Source organism: Eptatretus burgeri, chromosome 1, assembly GCF_056783735.1.
Source record: "Eptatretus burgeri isolate ZD-2024b chromosome 1, Ebu_testis_v1, whole genome shotgun sequence".
Lineage (NCBI taxonomy): Eukaryota > Metazoa > Chordata > Myxini > Myxiniformes > Myxinidae > Eptatretus > Eptatretus burgeri.
Window position 1 is genome coordinate 110,917,598 of NC_140961.1, and position 19,796 is coordinate 110,937,393.

Here is a 19,796-nt window from a genome sequence, read left to right on the forward strand (position 1 = left end):
ACACCTTATTCTGTCGGTCTATCCTTCGTCTTTGTCCTTGTGCAAACGGAAAATTATTCGGATGATGGCGGAAGAGAAATTCCTTCCGGAACGTTATTTTTCTGAGTAAAAATTGCAAGCCGCGGCTAAGCTACGAAGCCTAAGCCTTTTTAAATCGGATTTTCGAGGTAATCTCGTTACTACCCTATAGATACTGTATAATCTGAGAACAGAATTCAAAAATAATTTCCCGTTCGTTTGTCCGAACCGCTTCGGAGAATTTTGCATATTTTTCAACAGCTACCTTTTAAAATCTATAATTTAATCCTCATAAGTCCGACGACCGAATGATACCTCTCGTTTTGTAGGTCTATACCTCCCCCAAGTCCAAGTACCGATGAAATAATTATTTACATTAACCGCCGCAAAAACGAGTGAATTAGCACATTTTATTTTATGTTTCCCAAGTATTCAAAGCTAATTTAGTCGCCAAAATACCCACTTTCCTTCCATTTTCACCCGGTTTTCAACGTTGGGATTTAAGCCACTGTTATCGACTGCGAAATATGAAAACAATTACAAAATATCTTTCCGTTCGTTCGTGCGAGCTGGTAGAGTGAAACCACGTCATCCTGCACAAGATCCACCATCTCAATCAGCATACCAGGCCGCGAAATCTTTTATTGGCTTATAACTCGACGGTGCGAAGTCACAAAAATTAAACACACACATCATCGTGCAGGTAATAACATCAGGCATCCGGCGATATAACTTAGAAAGGTGAAATAAACAATTTTGGTCGCTAAAGAGGCCCCGAGCCGTTGCGGCCTAACACTGGCCGAGGCGTGGCGCTCCGGGCCATGAATCCGCGATTTCTTTAAACTCATAAAATGACGATACAAAGTCCGAAAACGTCCCAACATACCTCAAAATGTCCAGGTCACGTTCCCTGTTAGTGGGTGAACAATCCAACGCTTGGCGAATTCTGCTTCGCAATGATAGGAAGAGCCGACATTGAAGGATCAAAAAGCGACGTCGCTATGGACGCTTGGCCGGTGGGAGACCATGGCTTGGGAAGCACGGATTCTCAATGTTGAATTGTTAACCCATCATCTTTAATAGAACTATAATAGACCAATAAAACTAACGGTTCTTTTTCTTTTGTTGTTTTTTTTGTTTTGTTGTTGTTTTGGCAAAAAGTAAAGATCCAGAGAGGCTCAAGTGTTACGTAACTTACGTTCATTGAAAAAAGTGGGGGGTGGGGGGGGCAATCGATATGTTGTCCCCCTCCCGTCGCCCACAGGTGTAAGGAATGAATAAATGAGTTCCCACCTGCTGTTCTTGCATATTCCATTATATTCCTTGCAGCATATGCAATGAGCTTTCATTTTGGAGAAGAGTCTCCTCGAATAATCTCCAAAGTACTCCACCAGGGGCTGCATCTCTGAGAGCCTCTGGGTGGTACTCAGCACGACTGCCCCATGTGAAGGTTCCATTTTAAACTTTTGTCAGATTTAACTAAGACAACGGAACACACGTTTGTGCTTCATGGGCTTCATTTACATTATCATCTAACATTGTCTTGAATGTCAATTTATAATTTTATTTTCAAAAATGACAACTTTGATTTAAAAAAAAATAATAATAATCATTTACACCGCCGTCGACTGTCACACCATGTCTTACAAATATCAGTTTGGTCCATCCATCCACCTCTCCATTCATCCCTTCCATTCCTTCATTCCTTCCCTCAATCCATCCATTTGTTGATAAGGAATGGCAGGCTTGGCACCACACGACACCACTGGGTAAAGCATAGGCTGGTGGGGCCTGAACTTTGTACGTCGATCGATGCATTTTTGATTGTGTTTAGCAGAGGGGCAGTGGGTACTTTTGGCGTGTATCGCCATGGCTTGCAAATGAACATGCAAGCAACTTGTAGAGTGCTTGCCAAGTGGCTTAAGCACTCAAGAAAACCCTCAAATGAAGCAGTTGATAATGAACGGAACAGCAGGCTTGGAAAACGATGAGCAATTGCCAATCGGTCATATTAAACACCACCTGGAGACGCCCAACCAATGAGCAAATTGGACTAATGGACACCTTTTCTGCTGCTTAGGTCAATTCCAGAGTATAAATGTTGAAATTTGACTCAGGTTAAGAGATTCTACAGATTATCACATGTGCCAGAATGAAATAAAAGGCACAAACACTGGCCTCTCCATTAGTAAATATAAGACCTCCAGTAATAAATAAAGGCATGAACACAGACATGCATAAGCATTGCGATGTATACAGCAATTTGTAGGTATGATGATGAGCTATTAGATGATATGAGTGAGGAAAGTGAAACAAAAATTTGAGCGCTTTATCGTAAAGAAACTATTTCAGCCTGTTCCAAATCAAGGCATTTTTGAGCAGCCCCCCCCCCCCCAAAAGGAGAATTAAGATGCCAGCAAGCTGACAGAGGGTTGACAAAGGGGTGGACTCTCGGAAATCTCCACCCAAGTTGCAGACTGGGTGGTGGTGCCACCAAGCATGGCAGGCAGGGCAGGGAACTGGGAAGGAAGAGAGAGGGGAGGGATGGACCCGATCCCACTCGGCATCAAGTGGAACTGGGGATTGGCCCAACACCGTCATATGACGGCGCAGGTGTGGGACTGATATTCATATTCATATATGCATATATATTGTTGTGGGCCGGGGGTCAGTGGCGATAACGACCACAAGGTGGGGAAAGCTTGCATCGTCTCCCACCAAACTCCCCGGAATTGTAGGCCGTCGCTCGGATAACTCCATAAGCAGGCGGGTCGTTTAACCGACTGTGGTCACCAATATCTCAACCACGAATAATTAAATAATCCACATAATAATTAAATAAACGAATAATCTCAACAAACAGAATAATTAAAAGGGGAGAGGAGGGGGAACACAACCACAATTTTAGAAAGGGGGGTGGGGGGCTGTACAACTGGCAATGCGGCAGATATTTCAATGACACCATAATTCCTTCCGAGAGGGAGCAGGCATTTACTAATCCCATAAATTCCTGTCTTAACTTATAGGGGACACTACATCAGCAGCACAGCTATGCTCCTGAGCAGCCACATGTTGCATATGATGTAATAACTTAGCAAACTGTATTAGTGATGATGTTCTTTGATGCTATTCATGTGGTACAATGGTTATAGTAAAGGCTGTTGTGCCTCTAATGAAATGTTCTGGTGAGATCAGTGTTATGCTTCAAACATTCTTGCCTCCAGTGACAGCTGCAGTGCTCGGCTGTTTCACCGCAGTTATTTCTTATTCGGTTTTTTTTTTCTCATCTACCATATTGGAATAGTAACTTAAGGTTATTGAGCAAAATATGTTATTGAAACCATGAGCATATAATCTTTACGACACGCGTGATCTTGAACTTTTCAATGTTCCATAGCCATTTCAAGTGATCAAACTTGGACAGGACAATGTCAAGGTTCAGTGTCAGTGACATGTCAGCACCAACAAACCTATTAGCAGAGCAACGGTCATCAGCAGACAGGAACATGAATCCACCCAGTGGTTATCTTTATTCTTCGGAATTCATTTTTGTTTCATCATCTGTACTGATTACAGATAATAGTGGGGCAAAATGTCAATTAAACGTTATTTAGGATCGTATTTTTGTTTGATGGAGAGTTCAGACTGATGATTGTTTTGACTTTGTGTTGATATTGATGATTTTATTTTAACTTTACGATATCGAGGTTCATGGAAGATCAAAGAGGAAGAGGGTATGAACCCACAAGGGAGCAGTGGGGCAACAGTTGGGTATAAAAAGCAAGGGAATGAGCAAAGAGGAAGGGAAGAAACACTAACTTGGAAGTAAGAATTCTAGGCTCGGCATGATCGATGAAGATTAATGAAGATGGTCGGAAAGGATGGGAGATGATATGAAATGGCAGTGTAACGTCTGCTTGAAGTTCTGGAGGTAAGAGTGGGATAGAACAGCTTTAGGTAGGTGGTTGCACAGACTGGAGAAGTGAGGAACAAAAGAGTTTCGGTGCAGTCCACCTGGATTTTAGAAGTTTAATTGTCTGCTTTTGCTAATTTTCCATTTTTCTAAAAACACCATTTTCTATCTTCCCCACTTTCCCAACGTCCCCTATCCCTCCCAACTAAACACTCTATTTCTTGTCTTAAATAAAAAAAACTACCTTTGTCCTTGCACACTCACAAGTCTCGATTCTTCTTCTTCTTATTATTATTCTTCTTCATCCTCCTCTTCTTCTTCCTCCTGCCGGCACACCATCTTTATTCTACTGAGCTGACCCTCTCTCGCCATTACCTTCACGATTTCTTCCGATCTACAACCTTCCATTCTCGAATCTTACCGGTTCTTCAAAAATATTTCAAAAAATAATAATCTTCCTTGTATCCTTTCGATCTCGACACCTCCTGTAACCATGTGTGTCTCTCTCTACTCTTGCTGGTACTTTTCATCGACCCAGCAGCTTCACACTGCGTTTACAGTCCAAATTCACCACACCCTTCCACGATTTGACTTCAACCTTCCCTTTTCCAAATGTTATGCAATCCTTATTTAAAAGAAATTATTTCACTTTTGACGATACACCTCCCAGAACCAAGTGCTTCTCCGATAACCACGTGATCTCTTTAGACCCCCTGCGTTTATCGATCCAATTTCACCATTCACCTCATCTATTTTTCTACAACACTTCCATGACCGAATCTGATGAAAACTCTCTCAAACAACAATAATAATAATAATAATAATAATAATAATAATAATAAAAACGATTTCTTATAATGCTTCATCTTCCTCTTTCAGACATGTGGTACTCTTTACTGTATCATAATGCACTACTCTTCTGCTATTTAAACAGACTGCTCTCAATTTGAGCTTTCCTTCATACCTTGCCTAAAAAATCCAACTGTTACAGCGTTTTTTTTTTTTCTCTATTCTCTGAATTCGCCTTTATTGCATCCCTCAAGAAATGTGTTAAATCGCATCTCTGACCTAAAACTTTTAAAACCCCAGTTTGCTATGAATGTTCGCTTTCCATCGACCATTCTTTTTTTCCAATTTCAGTGCCAATTCACCCCTCTCACCCCTCACTCTCAAAGCAACCATCACACTCTTCTCCCTTCAAGCCTCCCTCTCACCTCTCTCAAAAACTCCCCCCTCACCTTTCTCCCACCATTCACCCCCTCACTCATCCTTCTCAAAGTTTTCCCCCCCCCCCTCTCATCCACAAAGCTGCCTCCTTCCACTGCCCTCTTTCTGCGACTCATTGGGACTGACTCAATCGGTCAACTTCCCGACCCGGATCTCAACCAATGGTACTCAATCTCTTCTGGATCTGATTTTGACAAATTTCCCTGACAATATCTGCTGCTCTTCCTCCACTCTAATCGGTTCTTCTGACCACGTCCTTGTCAAAGTGGACATCACTCTGGCTAATATCAGAGAACCACCTCACCGCCGTAGAGTCTGGCATTTCACTCAAGCAGACTGGCAGGGTCTCCAAGCAGCCATCAAACTTATAGACTGGTCTCCTATCGCTACTTTCTCCAACATCAACTCATCCTGGGAATTCTTTCAAAGAAACTTGCTCTCCCTCGTGCACAGATTTATCCCCTCTTGTCTTCAGTTGTCCTACCCTTCCTCCCGCCCTTGGTTCACTGAAGATTGTGGCGAGGCAGTTGTCCTGAAACAACTTGCCTTTGCCTCATGGAAAGCAAACCCAACTGAGGGAAATCTCAGTTCCTTCCATAAAGCTCGGAACTAGTGTGTATCTACCCTCAGGAGAGCCAGAAAAGAACATCTTTCTAAGTTCGTCTGAACTTTCAAACCTTTCTCCCTCCTCAAAATCCTGGTGGCATCTAATCAAATCTGTTTCTGGTGTATGTTCCCCCTCCATTCTCTCCCTTACCTCAAATGGCAGCACTGCTGATACCGCACGTGAAAAAGGCTGAATGCCTAAACTCTGTATTTGCAGCTAAATATTGAGTCCAAAACCCATCACTTTCTCTACCCACCTTACCCAGTCGCACTCAACTGTCCCTGAACTCTGTGGCCTTTTCTCCTGACAAGGTGGAGAGCTTGCTGTCAAAACTCGACTCAGATTCTGCAACCGGTCCAGACAGCATCAGCCCACATGCCCTAAAAACCTGCTCTTCTGCTCTTGATCACCCCTCTCTGTTCTATTCACCCTCTCATTTGCTCAAGGTCATCTGCCATCTGCTTGGAAATCAGCAAACATGACTGCCCTGCATAAAAAGGTGCAAAAACAGATCCCTGCAACTACAGACCAATCAGCCTTCTCCCAATCATCAGCAAGGTTATGGAATCAATCATCGTTTCAGATATTAATTCCTTCCTCTTATCCAATGGCTTGATTTCCGATCATCAATTTGGTTTCAGACCAGGTCACTCTACCCTGGATATGTTGCTTCTGCTCTCAACAATGGATGGAGGTCCTCAATGCTGGACAGGAAATCTGAGCCATATCCCTGGACATATTGTTGTGGGGCCAAGTTTCGGTGGCGAGCCCGACCGCTAGATGGAGCAGTAGAGTCAGCTCCACCAAACACCCGGAATTTATAAGTCATCATCCCGGATAACTCCGGAGCTGACGGGTCCCTTCTCGGACCGAAGATCCCTAATAGGTCGACCGCGTGGGATAGGGTCGATTGCCAATATCAATTTACCTAAATACCCACGTCGTCCAAACTACCGGAGAAATTCATGCCTGGCGGAGCTCGAGCGGAATGAGCCATTAGCGTAACCCGAGCAGATGGTTACCGAGGTCCGTCGGTCCAAATGCACAATTTACCCTCGCTATTTCTCAACATGCACCATGCAAAACCAATGAAAGAAATACAGAAACGAGCTGACACATTTAACAGGGGATTTATTTATAATGGGGGGGGGGAGGGAACACACAAAGAGCAGAATTAAACTGACTAAGCAATGCAAATAATGTACAGCAAAGAGCACTTAACAATTCTTACTTACAGACGGGCCCAAGGACACACACACGCATACACGCACACACAAATACCAAAATGAAGATGGTCCTCAACGGTCTTTATTCAGCTCTCCAGCCGAGGAGGATAGTTCGGCTGGGAGTCAGGACGGCTGGCTACCTGGCTGCGAGTGCGTGGCTGGACGTCCACCCCTTCCCGGAGCTCCGGTTGCCAAAGGATGGACCAGGGCAGCCGAATCTAGAGGAGGCGAGACGGTGACCTCCGTGTTGAGTTGGCCGATCGCTTGTCGTACTGCCCCGGACGAGATGCCTCGGATGCTTTCTCGGCCTCGGTGCAGCCACGCAGACCAGACCGAAGACACGCTCGAGCACACGGGACTAATCTCCTCTCTCTCGACCCGACAACCAGGATGCCACCCCGAGTGCCCGGGACGGAGTATGAAGGGCGAACACCAACCAGCGCGAGCGCGAACGAAGCAGCGAGCGCCAGCAGACAAGGTCAAGCGATACTGCAGATCAAAAACCAACTCAACTCCGACTAACTCACTTAAGTCGGATCGCCCTGGACAATTATTCACCCCTTCTCCAGAGGAGAGGAGCTGCCTCCTCGGACCCGCTCTCGCTCACTGGGCGGTTTTGGTGTGCAATTGCGCTCGTCACCCCCGTGATTGGCCGAAAGGAGTGCCAAGTCCACTGATTGGACCGGGGGGGGGGGGTGTGGTGGCCGTCACGGAGGACCGCCCCTCAAACAGGGAGAGTAACATTGTCCTGCGTTGTGGCGCTCATTGGCCGACTGACGGCAACCTCGATCGCATCCCCCTGATTGGTCGAGAGCCGCCGCAAGGTCCCTCCTTGAACTCCGCCCACCAGAGGCACTATGACGTCGGGTTGAGGAAGGAAGGTGTAGGCGTGTTGTTGTTGTTACTATAAGTGTAAAAATCTTATCTATAAAATAACTTTGCAGCGCATGCACACTTAATTCCCATGAGACAAAGGGGAAAGGGAGCTATCTATCCACATTTACTTATCGAAATAACTGAGCTATGGGGACCTGAATGTTGAGTGCTCATGGCTTCCAGAATCGCAACAATATCACGTGCTTTTGACACGGTCTGGCACCCTGCCCTGCTCACCAAACTCTCTTCCAATGGTATCCAAGGCCATCTTCACTCATGGCTCGCAGACTTCCTCTCCTGACACAGTCAACGTGTGGCCCTAAATGGAGTTCTTTCATCGCCTCTTCCTGTCCAGGCTGGAGTCTCTCAAGGTAGCGTTCTGGGCCCTGTTCTTTTCTGATTTTCATCAATGATCTTTCCGACTCTCTGGAAAATCCTCTATATCTCTTTGTTGATGACTCCACCATCTGCCGTACCATTGGTCATCCCTCAGACCGGCAAGCAGCAGCTTCTTCACTCACTGCAGATCTTGATAAAATCACAAACTGGTCCAACACGTGAAACATGTCTTTCAATCCGAAGAAATCTCACACTCAATATGTCTCTCCGATAGGACCGTTTCAAACCCCCCCCCCCCATCCACTTTCTCAACAATCCTCTTGAAGAAGTCCTTTCTTTCAAGCTTCTGGGTCTCACTATCTTCCATGACCGTTCCTGGGAAAGCCACATTTTAAACCTCGCCTCCAAAGCCAGTCGCCAACTGGGAATCCTCCATCGTGCAAAGTCCTTCCTCAGCCCACCTGAGCTCCTGACCACTTACAAAGCTTTCGTCCGCAGCCTGATGGAGTAATGCTCTCCCGTCAGCGCTGGTGCTCCTGCCTCCCACCTTTCTCAGCTTCACACTGTGGAAACAAAGGCATTTCAGATCCTGCAATGAGGCTGTCTTTGGGCCTCTCACTCAATCACCGCAGGCTGTTCAGTGGTCTTTCTGTCTTCTACAGTCTCCTCTCCAGCCTCCCCCCCTGCTCTCTTCGCGATTTGTCCCCACCACATTTCCACAGGGCGCTCAAGGTCCGCCAACAACCACCTTCTGGTAAAACTACCAAAATAACGAATCAATGCTCACCTTCACTCTTTCATTCCTCTTTTTTCCCGCATTTGGAATAAACTCCATCACTCGATTCAATCCCATTCTTCCCTCCAGGCCTTCAAAACAGCTGTTCACCACCACCTCTTATCTTCCCCCATCCAAATCGTCGATCTTTTCTACCCCCCGATAATCCACCCAAGCCCACCTCCTTCAAATTCCCTGCTTTCCTTCCTGAAAGTCCCTGTAATGTCCATCTTGTATTCCCCATGTTCCCCACCCCATCCCTCTCCCTTCCACAGATCTCCTAATGTCTCTGTTCCCAACTGGTTTGTCCTTCTCACTCCCGCCCCTGTTGTCTCATGCCACCCTTGCTGTGTGTTGTGTGTTAGCTCTCACATGAACCTCGACAAGGGATACAAAAAAAAAACACCTATACCTCTTTTGCAGGAAGGGACAGAAGTATTTTCCTGGTATCGAAATAATTCATTGCTTTAAGTCACCTGCCTTTCAAATTGGCCCAAATAATAACAATAATAACAAGAGCGAGAATTTTTTTGAAATACGTGTCTCCCACTGGTCCAAAAGAAGAATAAGAAACCCGACAATCCACTGTGTTTGGGTCTTTAGACAATCAAGTTATCGACTTGCGCTCATCGCTGAAGGTTGATGACCGTCCAGTCTGGGCAGGTCAGGTCAGGTATGGGAGCATGTGCCAGAACAGCACGTCGCTGCGTCTACTTTCCGCCGGTACTCCAGGGGCCTCCGTCTGGCCTTCCCCCAGGCAGATGCCAGGCCCATCCCCATCTCCTTAAGATGCACATCAACCTGCTGCAACCATGAGGCACGTGGTCGACCCATTGGCCTCCTACACTCACGAGACACCCTCGCTGAGAGAATCTGGTGAGCAGGATGAGCGTCAGGAAAAAAGCCACATGTCCATACAGCCGCAACTGATGCTCACGGACCATGCAGGTAACAAATCTCATCCGAGTCTCTCTCAGCAACCGCTGGTTGGACAAAATTCTGACCAGCGATAGCCAAGGATTCTCCGAAGAGACCTGGTACCAAAGGAATTAAGTCTCCGTCTCAGATCCTTGGTCAGAGACCAAGTCTGACATCCATAGAGCAAGACTGGAAGCACCAAGGACCTGAAGACTCGGACTTTCGTCCTCCCGCACAGGTACCAGCAGCGCCAAACCCCATGATCCAGTGAATCCATGACTCCCCAGGCCCGACCCAGATGTCTATTGACCTCTGACTCACAGGCAGCAGAGACATGAATATCACTGCCAAGGTAAGTGATTCTCTCCATGACCTCAACATCCTCAACACAAACAGACACAGACAGGATAGCAGCATCCAAGATGTCATTGAAAGCCTGGATCTTAGTTTTGACCCAAGAAACTTGTAATCCCAATGGCTCAGACTCCTCATTCAACACCTCGAGGGCCCCCAAAAGTATATCTAAAGTGTCTGCAAAGATGACTGCATCATCTGCGAAATCAAGGTCCGAGATCTTGACATTCCCAAACGATGCACCGCAGCTTGATCTCTCCGACATCCTCCCTAGAATCCAGTCCATACAAGTGCTGAAAAGTAAGGTAGCCAGTACACACCCCTGACGATCTCCAGTAACAACTGGAAATAAGTCAGAGATGGTACCACCACACTTCACAGCACTCTCAGTACTAGAGTAGAGTTCAGACATCAGATCCATCAGTTTTGGTGGCACCCCATGAAGACCAAGAATCCTCTAGAGCGCATCCCTATTCACTGAATCAAACAGTTTACAGAGGTCAACATAGGCTGCAAGCAGCCCCTGTCGAAACTCCAGTCTGGGTTTGGTGAGGACACGAAGAGCAAGGATACGGTCAATCGTTGACCTCTTTGGTGTAAAGCCTGACTGCTCTGGAAGCTGGTGCTCAAGCAGATGGTGGCGAACCCTATCAAGAATTATCCGAGCAAAGACCTTGCCCAGCACTGAGAGTAGCATCACCACTCGGTAGTTGTTGCAGTCTTGGCGATCACCCTTCCCTTTCCAGAGAGGAACAACAAGGCCCCTCTTGCAGTCAGTTGGGATGATGCCTGTGTTCCAGGCAGAGCTCAAAACTGCATGCAACGACACGAGTGCAGCATTTCCACCAGCCTTGAGAAGTTCAGAATGGATGCCACAGATCCCTGGAGCTCTACCCCATTTCAACCGGTTCATCGCAGCCTGTGTTTCCACAAGCGAAGGTGGACCACAGTTGATTGGAGGGTCAGCAACAAGGATTGTAACACCCTTAATGTTCAACTCGACAGCTGGGGGATCAGCCTGGTACAACCGATCAAAGTAACCAGCCCAGCTGGCCTTCACTTCAGACTCCTCTGTCAAGAGCCGACCACTCACTGCTCTAACTGCAGTGCTCCGAGGGATGGGCTTGGATGAACGCAATGCGCGAATTCCCCTGAAAGCGGGAGGAGAATCACCTGTCCACAGGTGATGCTCTACCCCCTCACAGATTCCTCGCACATAGGCCTCCTTGTCCACCCTTAGTGCACGTACAGTTTTACGCCTTAGCTCCCTGAACAGCTCAGCTCTGCCATTCAGCCTGCCCCTGCGACTCTGGTTAATGGTATCCAGTGTCCCTTGAGAGACAAAATTCTTCTTTGCCCTGCAGTGGGTTCCAAGACATCCACCAGCAACATCAAGGACGGTGGTCTTGAAGGCACTCCACAACTCTTCAGGACCCCCCAAAGCACCCAGACACCCCAAATGTCCACTAAGCCTGTTTGCAAACTCCTCAGCTACTCTTTCATCCTTGAGCTTGCCAACATCCAGCCTAGGCTGGGATGGTCCCATTCTCCAGGATTTAAGGTGCAGCTTTAGAGTTGCTACAACAAGCCAGTGGTCAGTATTGAGGAACTGGAACAATCCGGTATACCCTGCAGTTCTGGATCATCCTCCAACGACCGTCAACGAGGACATGGTCAATCTCCTTTGACACACTGCCAGCGTTGGAATACCAAGTCCAGCAATGAGCTTGTGGGCGCTGAAACCATGAACCAGCCACCCTAAGTCCATGACTTCTTGCAAAGTCAAGGAACTTAGTGCTCTGCTGGTTCATAGTTCCAGACCCATGGGGACCAACACATGTCTCATAACCATCCCCATCAGTTCGACTCGATGCAATGACATCCTCCAAGACTAGAAGTGTGTCTCGTCTGGGGCACTGATCAACCACAGACTCGAGCGTGGCATAGAATGCATCCTTCACGGTGAGGTCAATCACCTCAGTTGGAACATAGACAGAGACCAGGGAAATGACACCTAAGGAGTGACGAATTCTTAGTCTCACAATATGCTCGTTGACCGATGTTACCTCAATTATCATTGGGGTCAGCTTATTCGACACAGCAACAGCAACTCCTTGGGAATGGAAACCATCAGAGCGACCAGACCAATAGTAGGTGTAACCACCCACCATGATCTCGCCGCAATCCAGTCTCCGAACCTCAGAGAGTGCTGCAATCCCGATGTCCAAACGCTAGAGCTCAGATGATAACAGAGACAGGTGATCATCCTATCTTAGGGATGGGACATTCCAGGCACCCACTCAAAGGGACGCCTCAGGTTAACCCATGGAGACCGCCGTCTGGTGGACGACACCTCAGCACCACTCCGACACACTCTCCCGCAATCTGACCCAGGGATGTTACCTCGTGGTTTCCCTCCTTTCATCAAAGATTGGGGGTCCCGAAGGCTTTGCTCCAATCCCGTCATCCGGTGAGCTGCCCTGCGAAGGGAAGCTGCACTGGAGGTACTCCCACGGAGTGGGTTTTCAGATTTTTTTGTGTTTTGCAGAATGAAGGGTTTTACGGTGGCCAGAGTGCAAATCCTGCCACCAACCTCCTCATAAAAAGTAACCCAACTGCAGGAGGATGTCTGCAGACACATTTGGGTACTAGATATGGATGGCCATTGGCTCACAAGGAGCTCCTCCACCCTTTGACAGGTTTTGGTTTTAATCCTGCTGGATGTCCATATCCAAACACCCTCCTCACCAGAAAACCTGGTGGGGGAGACGGTTTTGTCACTGACAACCCGACCATGGAACAGATTCGGTCAGGTTTACATGGTACCTGTAGCAGGTCACAGATCTAACCTGACCTGACAACAACCTGACCCAGTCTGGGCGGTGTCTCATAAGCTGTAAAACTTGAGCGTGTGTGCATGTAGTTACAAGTTCAAAAAGAAGCAAGAAATAGCATATTGCCAGTGGCCCAATTCGGCGTTGTGCCTATGAAATATTATTGTTATGTTTGTGGGGGTAGTTGGAGGAATCCCATAGTTAATATAGGATTGTATAGTATAGCATGGTTCATGAATGGGTAGCAGACATCTCAATGTAACTTAAGAAGGGAAACTGTGACTTTAAGATTGTTTACATGTCACCACAGGGAGGGTGGTGCTGTGTTAACTCGGTCGGGTCTAAGGCTCGTTTTTCCCAGTATGTGATTGCCCTCTGTGACCTTTTCCTATGTTTTTGCATTTATGGGGCCGGCCATACAAAATAACCCCATCTTTTCAACAACAGCTGATCCAGCTGCTGACGGAGTCCAAACATTTCCAAGCATGCTAAACCCCACCTCCCAGGAATCGTCACCGGCAGGCTACACCCCCGAGGCTCATGATTGGTCAGGGTGACGTCAATGAGAGCAGGTTTGAGGACAATGGCATTTGGAATAGCCGGGTCTCTCTCTTGCTTCTTCCTCAGCATGGACAGAAAGCAGCGCGACTCTCGTTCCTGCTGATGCGAATTTGCTCGCGTTCTGGAACAAGACGCTAGCCATTGTCTGTTCGGCTGGGTCATGAAGTTTGTGCACTTTGGGAGGAGAGGAAGATAAGGAGAACACGTCTTTCAGTTCTAACTCGACAACCTCCATAGTTGTATGATGGAAGAGGAGGGCGGTGTCACTTTTGGTGCGTGTGGACCTGGTACTGAGAGGTAGCCGTGTTGGCAATTTTGATCATGAGAAGGAACCATAATGGCGGTTTGTGGGCTCTTGGCATTGAGGACTGCTTGCATGAATTATCTCAAGTATGTGGCCAGGGAGAGTGACTTTGCGCCATCTGGTGAGTTTTCCACGCTGTGACTTTATGGTTCGACGATCATCAGGCTCCTCAAGGTCATCTCTGGAGGCAAAGCTGAGTGCCGGCATAAAGGGGGAGGATTTCTTTTTAATTTGTCTTTCCTTGTTTGTTTTTGTGACTGAGTGGAGATATCTCAAATGAGGATTTAGTTTCACTTCACTTTCATTTTCACGCTTTGATTTATTTTCATTAAACTATTATTGTTGAATTTCCTCATGTTCGTTTATTCATTGTGGGTTTGAGAATAAACCCGTGTGCTTCCATTCTGGTGGGCGCCTTCGCTGTTTTCCATCCAGTGTGCGCCATAATCACTAAGAAACTCGGCTGTTCGCCTCCTAGTTAAAACCATTCAGCTATCCATCCAGGCTGGTGTTAACTGGCTGGATACGACAATATGATCCATTCGGTGTCATAATTGGCCAGCGCCCATGGGAATAAGCTGCTCACCAAAAGGGGTTCGATGATAGTAGTCCCCGGTTGAAAGGAGTGAAAACCCACTGAGGATAGAGCTGTGATGCTGCACATGGTACACAGCTGCAGGTGCAGAGAGCAAAAGTGCTGCTTGAGGAAAGGGCCACAAACAGACATATAGTACGAAACTCCGTGAGTCAAGAGAGGAAATGTGTCGCTGAAGATAGGACTGCGAATGTGGTTTAACTCCAGTGAACTTTTGTTTAACTCCAGTGGAATTGACGTCCATGAATCATTTCCACAACGGTGTAACTAGCAAGACGCCAGGCAGGAAAGCATTGTCACATTTCCGTTAAAGCCTTCCTCACCACTCATCCCCTGGGGTGGAGGTCCAAGAGCCTGAAATTAGTGTGGGGAAAAATGATTGGTTAGAAACAAGATAACAACCATAACAACACAACTGCCATTGGTTGGGCAAGTAAATGTAACAAAGTTCATGATGGAAAACTACTAACAAGTTAGCACTACAGGTCTATTCTGCAAAATAAAAGGAAAAGCAATTTTCATTGACTGATATCTTTTGCAGACAATTAGGATAACAAACCAGAAAGAAAGTAAGGACAATTAGGATGAAAAACCAGAGATAAAAATTAGTTTGCCTTAACGCATGCTCGAGCCGATACCGGAACAATAAATGAAGAAGAACTTTTCCAACCCAATGTGTTTTACTCCTGGCTCTGGGTGGGGGGTATTTGTGTACATGAATCTTCCAGAGCGTTACCCTAATTTTTTTTGTTCTATATGCCAAGACCTTCAAAAAAAGTTTGGGTAACACCTCAAGATCAAGTACGTTTTCTCTGTAGGGTCCATCTTGGATTCGCAGTTGGCTACCAGCAAACCATAATTGAATCAAAATGCCCATATTGGGTTTAGATGGAATAAATCAATATTAAGCATACATAAATTATTAATTTTGATTTACTTCAATTACTCATGCATTGCTTAGCATATTTTAGCATGATTTATTCTCTTAAAACTTGGTTCACAGTAGAAAAATGACCATATTTTACGTAATTTTAGTCAAAAATAGCTTTCAACTTGAAAGTAGCTCAAAGTTTGATGGTCTCTGAATGACAATATTGTAAGTAGAGCTATAAAATTTGGCCAAAGTTTCATTATTAAGTTCTCTGAACAATTCAATTTTCATATTCTCACAATGGGGCTAGTGTGATGACCACAGAGCTCATTGAAAACCAGTCACCCCTTCCCTCAAATGGCCACTTTTGTGGTATTTCATCAAATGATGATATCTCCTTAATTAAATGCCATGGAAAATTGATTTTTTTATACTAAATATAGGTTATTGACTCCAAAGAATTCATTGGTAACATTTTTGTATTTTTTTAGCTGATATTGCTTTTGACTTGTTTTAATACATAGGCCAGAGTGAGTGGGAAGGATATTAAGTTAGAGTTTCATCTTGAATATATTGTTCTGCATTCCGAATTTTCAATATTTTGGCAGCAATTTTGGAATTATTAATAAGTAGATAAACTCCAAAAACTCCAAAAATGTAACCAATGAATTTCTTGTGGTCAAAAACCTATATTTACATGTAGTATCAAAAATCAACTTCCCATGCCATTTCGTTGAGTATATATCATTTGATGAAATACCGTAAAAGTGGCCATTTGGAGGCAGGGGTGACTTTGGTTTACAATGAGCTTTTTAAAATATTTTGGCAGCAATTTTGGAATTATGCCAAGTAGATCAACGACAAAAACTCCAAAATTGTTATCAATGAATTTTTTGGGGTCAAAAAACTATATATAGTATCAAAAATCAACTTCCCATGCCATTTACTTGAGTAAATATCATCATTTGATGAAATACTGTAAAAGTGGCCATTTGGGGGTAGGGGTGACTTTGGTTTACAATGAGCTTTTTTCAATATTTTGGCAGCAATTTTAGAATCATGCTAAGTAGATCAAATACAAAAACTACAAAAATTTTATCAATGAATTCCTTGGGGTCAATAACCTATAGTTAGTACAAAAAAAATCAACTTCCCATACCATTTAGTTGAGGAGATATCATCATTTGATGAAATGCCGTAAAAGTGGCCACTTGGGGGTAGGGGTGACTGATTTACAATGAGCTCTGTGGTCATCACACATAGCCCCAATGTGATAGTATGAAAATTGAATTGCTCAGAGAACTTCATAATAAAACTTTTGGCCAAATTTTGTAGCTCCACTTACAATATTAAGTCATTCAGAGACCATCAAACTTTGAGCTACTTTCAAGTTGAAAGCTATTTTTGACTAAAATTACATAAAATATGGTCATTTTCTACTTGAACCAAGTTTTAAGAGAATAAATCATGCTAAAATGTGTTAAGCAATTTACAAGTAATTGAAGTAAATCAAATTAATAATTCATGGATGTTTACTAATGATTTATTCCATCTAAACCCAATATAGGCATTTTGGTTCAATTATAGTTTGCTGGTTGCCAACTGCGAATCGAAGATAGACCCTACAGAGAAAATGTACTTGATCTGGAGGTGTTAACCAAACTTTTTTTTGAAGGTCTTGGCATATAGAACAAAAAAAAATAATAGGGTGACGCTCTAAAAGAGTCATGTACACAAACACCCCCCCCCCCCCCAAGAGCCTATACCATTTTATTTGTTTCTAGACTTTGCCTATTTCAAATTAAAATTAACACAATTTACATCCATGAAGCAAAAACACATGTGCGGCTTATGCGCCTACATAGTACATTATGGTTATATACCTGATATCATTCCGATTGCACTGGGCCATGGGGGAATACCCAGGCCAAAGGCCTGAGACCTGCTGATCTGTGCTTCTTCGTGCAATGGCAGCACATGATTTTGTTGGGGTGGAGTCAGGCCAGCTGTGCAGCCAATGGGTTTAAAGCAGTAGGGTGGAGTCAGGGCTGCTGAACACTGACCTATGTATAATGTGTGATGTTTTACAGTTTCAAAAGGGCATAACTCTGTGAAAAGTTGATGAAACGCCCTGAAACTCCAACTAATTATGTACAGTGCCTACAGAAAGTATCCGCACCCCTCAAAATTTAGCACATTTTGTTGTTACTGGCAGAATTTAAAATGGATTACATTTTTTTTTAATTGTCACCGATCTACACAAAATACCCCACAATGACAAAGTGAAAACATGTTTGTAGAATTTTTTTACAGCTTAATTAAAAATGAAAATCTGAAATGTCTTGCATCAATAAGTACTCACCCCCTTTGCTATGACATTCCAAACTTAGCTCAGGTGCATCCAACTTCCTTTGATCATCCTTGAGATGTCTCTACAACAAGATTGGAGTCCACCTGTGGCCAATTCAGTTGATTTAGAAAGAAGCATAATTTTCTCTAGAAGGTCCCACAGTTGACTGCATGTCAGGAGAAACACTCCCATGAAATCCAAGGAACTGTCCATAGAAATCTGAGATAGAATTGTGAGGAGGCATAGATCTGGGGAAGGGTATAAAACCATTTCTGGAGTGTTGAAAGTTCCCAAGAGCACAGTGAGCTCCATCATTAGGATATGGAAAGAATATGGAACCATCCAGATTCTTCCTTGAGCTGGCCTTCCGAACAAACTGAGAACCGGGAAAAAAGAACATTTGTCAGGAAGGTGAGCAAGAACCCAATGACCACTCTGACAGAACTACAGAGGTCCTTGGCTGAAATGGAAGAACCTGCTGGAATGACAACAATCTCTGGCACTTTACAAATATAAGATTTATGAGAGAGTGGCCAGACGGAAGCAACTCCTGAGAAAAAGGCACATGATAGCACATCTGGAGTTTGCAAAAACGCACGTGAAAGACTCTGAGTGCATAAGGCAAAATATTCTGTGGTCTGATGACACGAAAATTGAATTATTTGGCCTGAATGCAAAATGCTACATCTGGTGGAAACCGAGCACATCTCATGACCCATCTAACAGCATCCCTACCATGAAGCATGGTGGTGAGGCATCGTGCTCTTGGGATGCCTTTCAGTGGCAGGAATTGGGAGGCTTGTAAGGGCAGAGGGAACAATGAATGGAGCCAAATACAGACAAATCCTTGAGGAGAACCTGCTTCAGAGTGCAAAAGACCTGAGACTGCGGTGAAGATTTACGTTCCAACTGAACAATGACCCCAAGCATACAGCCAAAGCAACACTGGAATGACTTCAGAACAAGAACGTGAAAGTCCTTGAGTGTCCCAGCCAAAGCCCAGACTTGAATCCCATTGAGAGTCTGTGGAAAAAAAACTTGAAGATTGCTGTTCACTGACACTCCCATTCAACTTGACAGAGCTTGAGCAAATCTGCAAAGAAGAATGGAAGAAAATCCCCAAATCCAGATGTGCAAAGCTGATAGAGACATACCCAAGAAGACTCGATGTTGTAATCACTGCCAAGGGCACTTCTACATGGTATTGACTCAAGGGGTTGAATACTTATTCATACAAGACATTTCAGCCTTCCATTTTTTAATTAATTTGTAAAAAATTCTAAAAATGTGTTTTTACTTTGTCATCATGAGGTATTTTGTGTAAATCAGTGACAATTTTTTTTTAATTTAATCGATTTTAAATTCAGGCTATAATAATAAAATGTGACAGCTATAACAGCAAATCTGTGGACCAAGTGGATGAGGCAGTAAAAATCCTCAGCCTTAAACTCCAGCATGCCCTACAATTCTGTGTGACCAAATACCTCACTTGGCAGAACAGGTTCCTGCATCGTAAACTTGAAATGGACACGGTTATGGAGCCTGCTAGTCATGCCGGAGCCCTGGTGGAGCACGGGGACAACACGAGGTAAGGGGAGGGAGGTTTGGGGGGGGGGTGAGGGAAGTGGTGGTGGGGAAGTGCAAGGCTTCCTTACTGCCTGGTGAGTGGAAAAGCAGGAAAGGAAAAGGTGAATGAAAATGCAGGACTAACAAGACAAAAATTATAGTATAAGCAAATAGACGAGATAGGAAGAATAAAAACATGGCAGACAAACATGACAATTGGCACAGGAGTCACAAGGCAAAAAATTAAAATGAGCTGCCCTGTGGCTGCCTCCATCACACAGCCTTGTGAGCATGCCTAAATCTGAAGCCTCGGCCTAGCGTCAGGTGTGCTTTTATCGTCTTCATTTATTGGACATCTTGTGGACGTAAATGAACATATTTTACTCTGCATACATTGCACATCACGTGCAGCGAATTTGACCTCCCTGCGCCTTGTATTTATTGTTGTTTTTTCAAATGCTC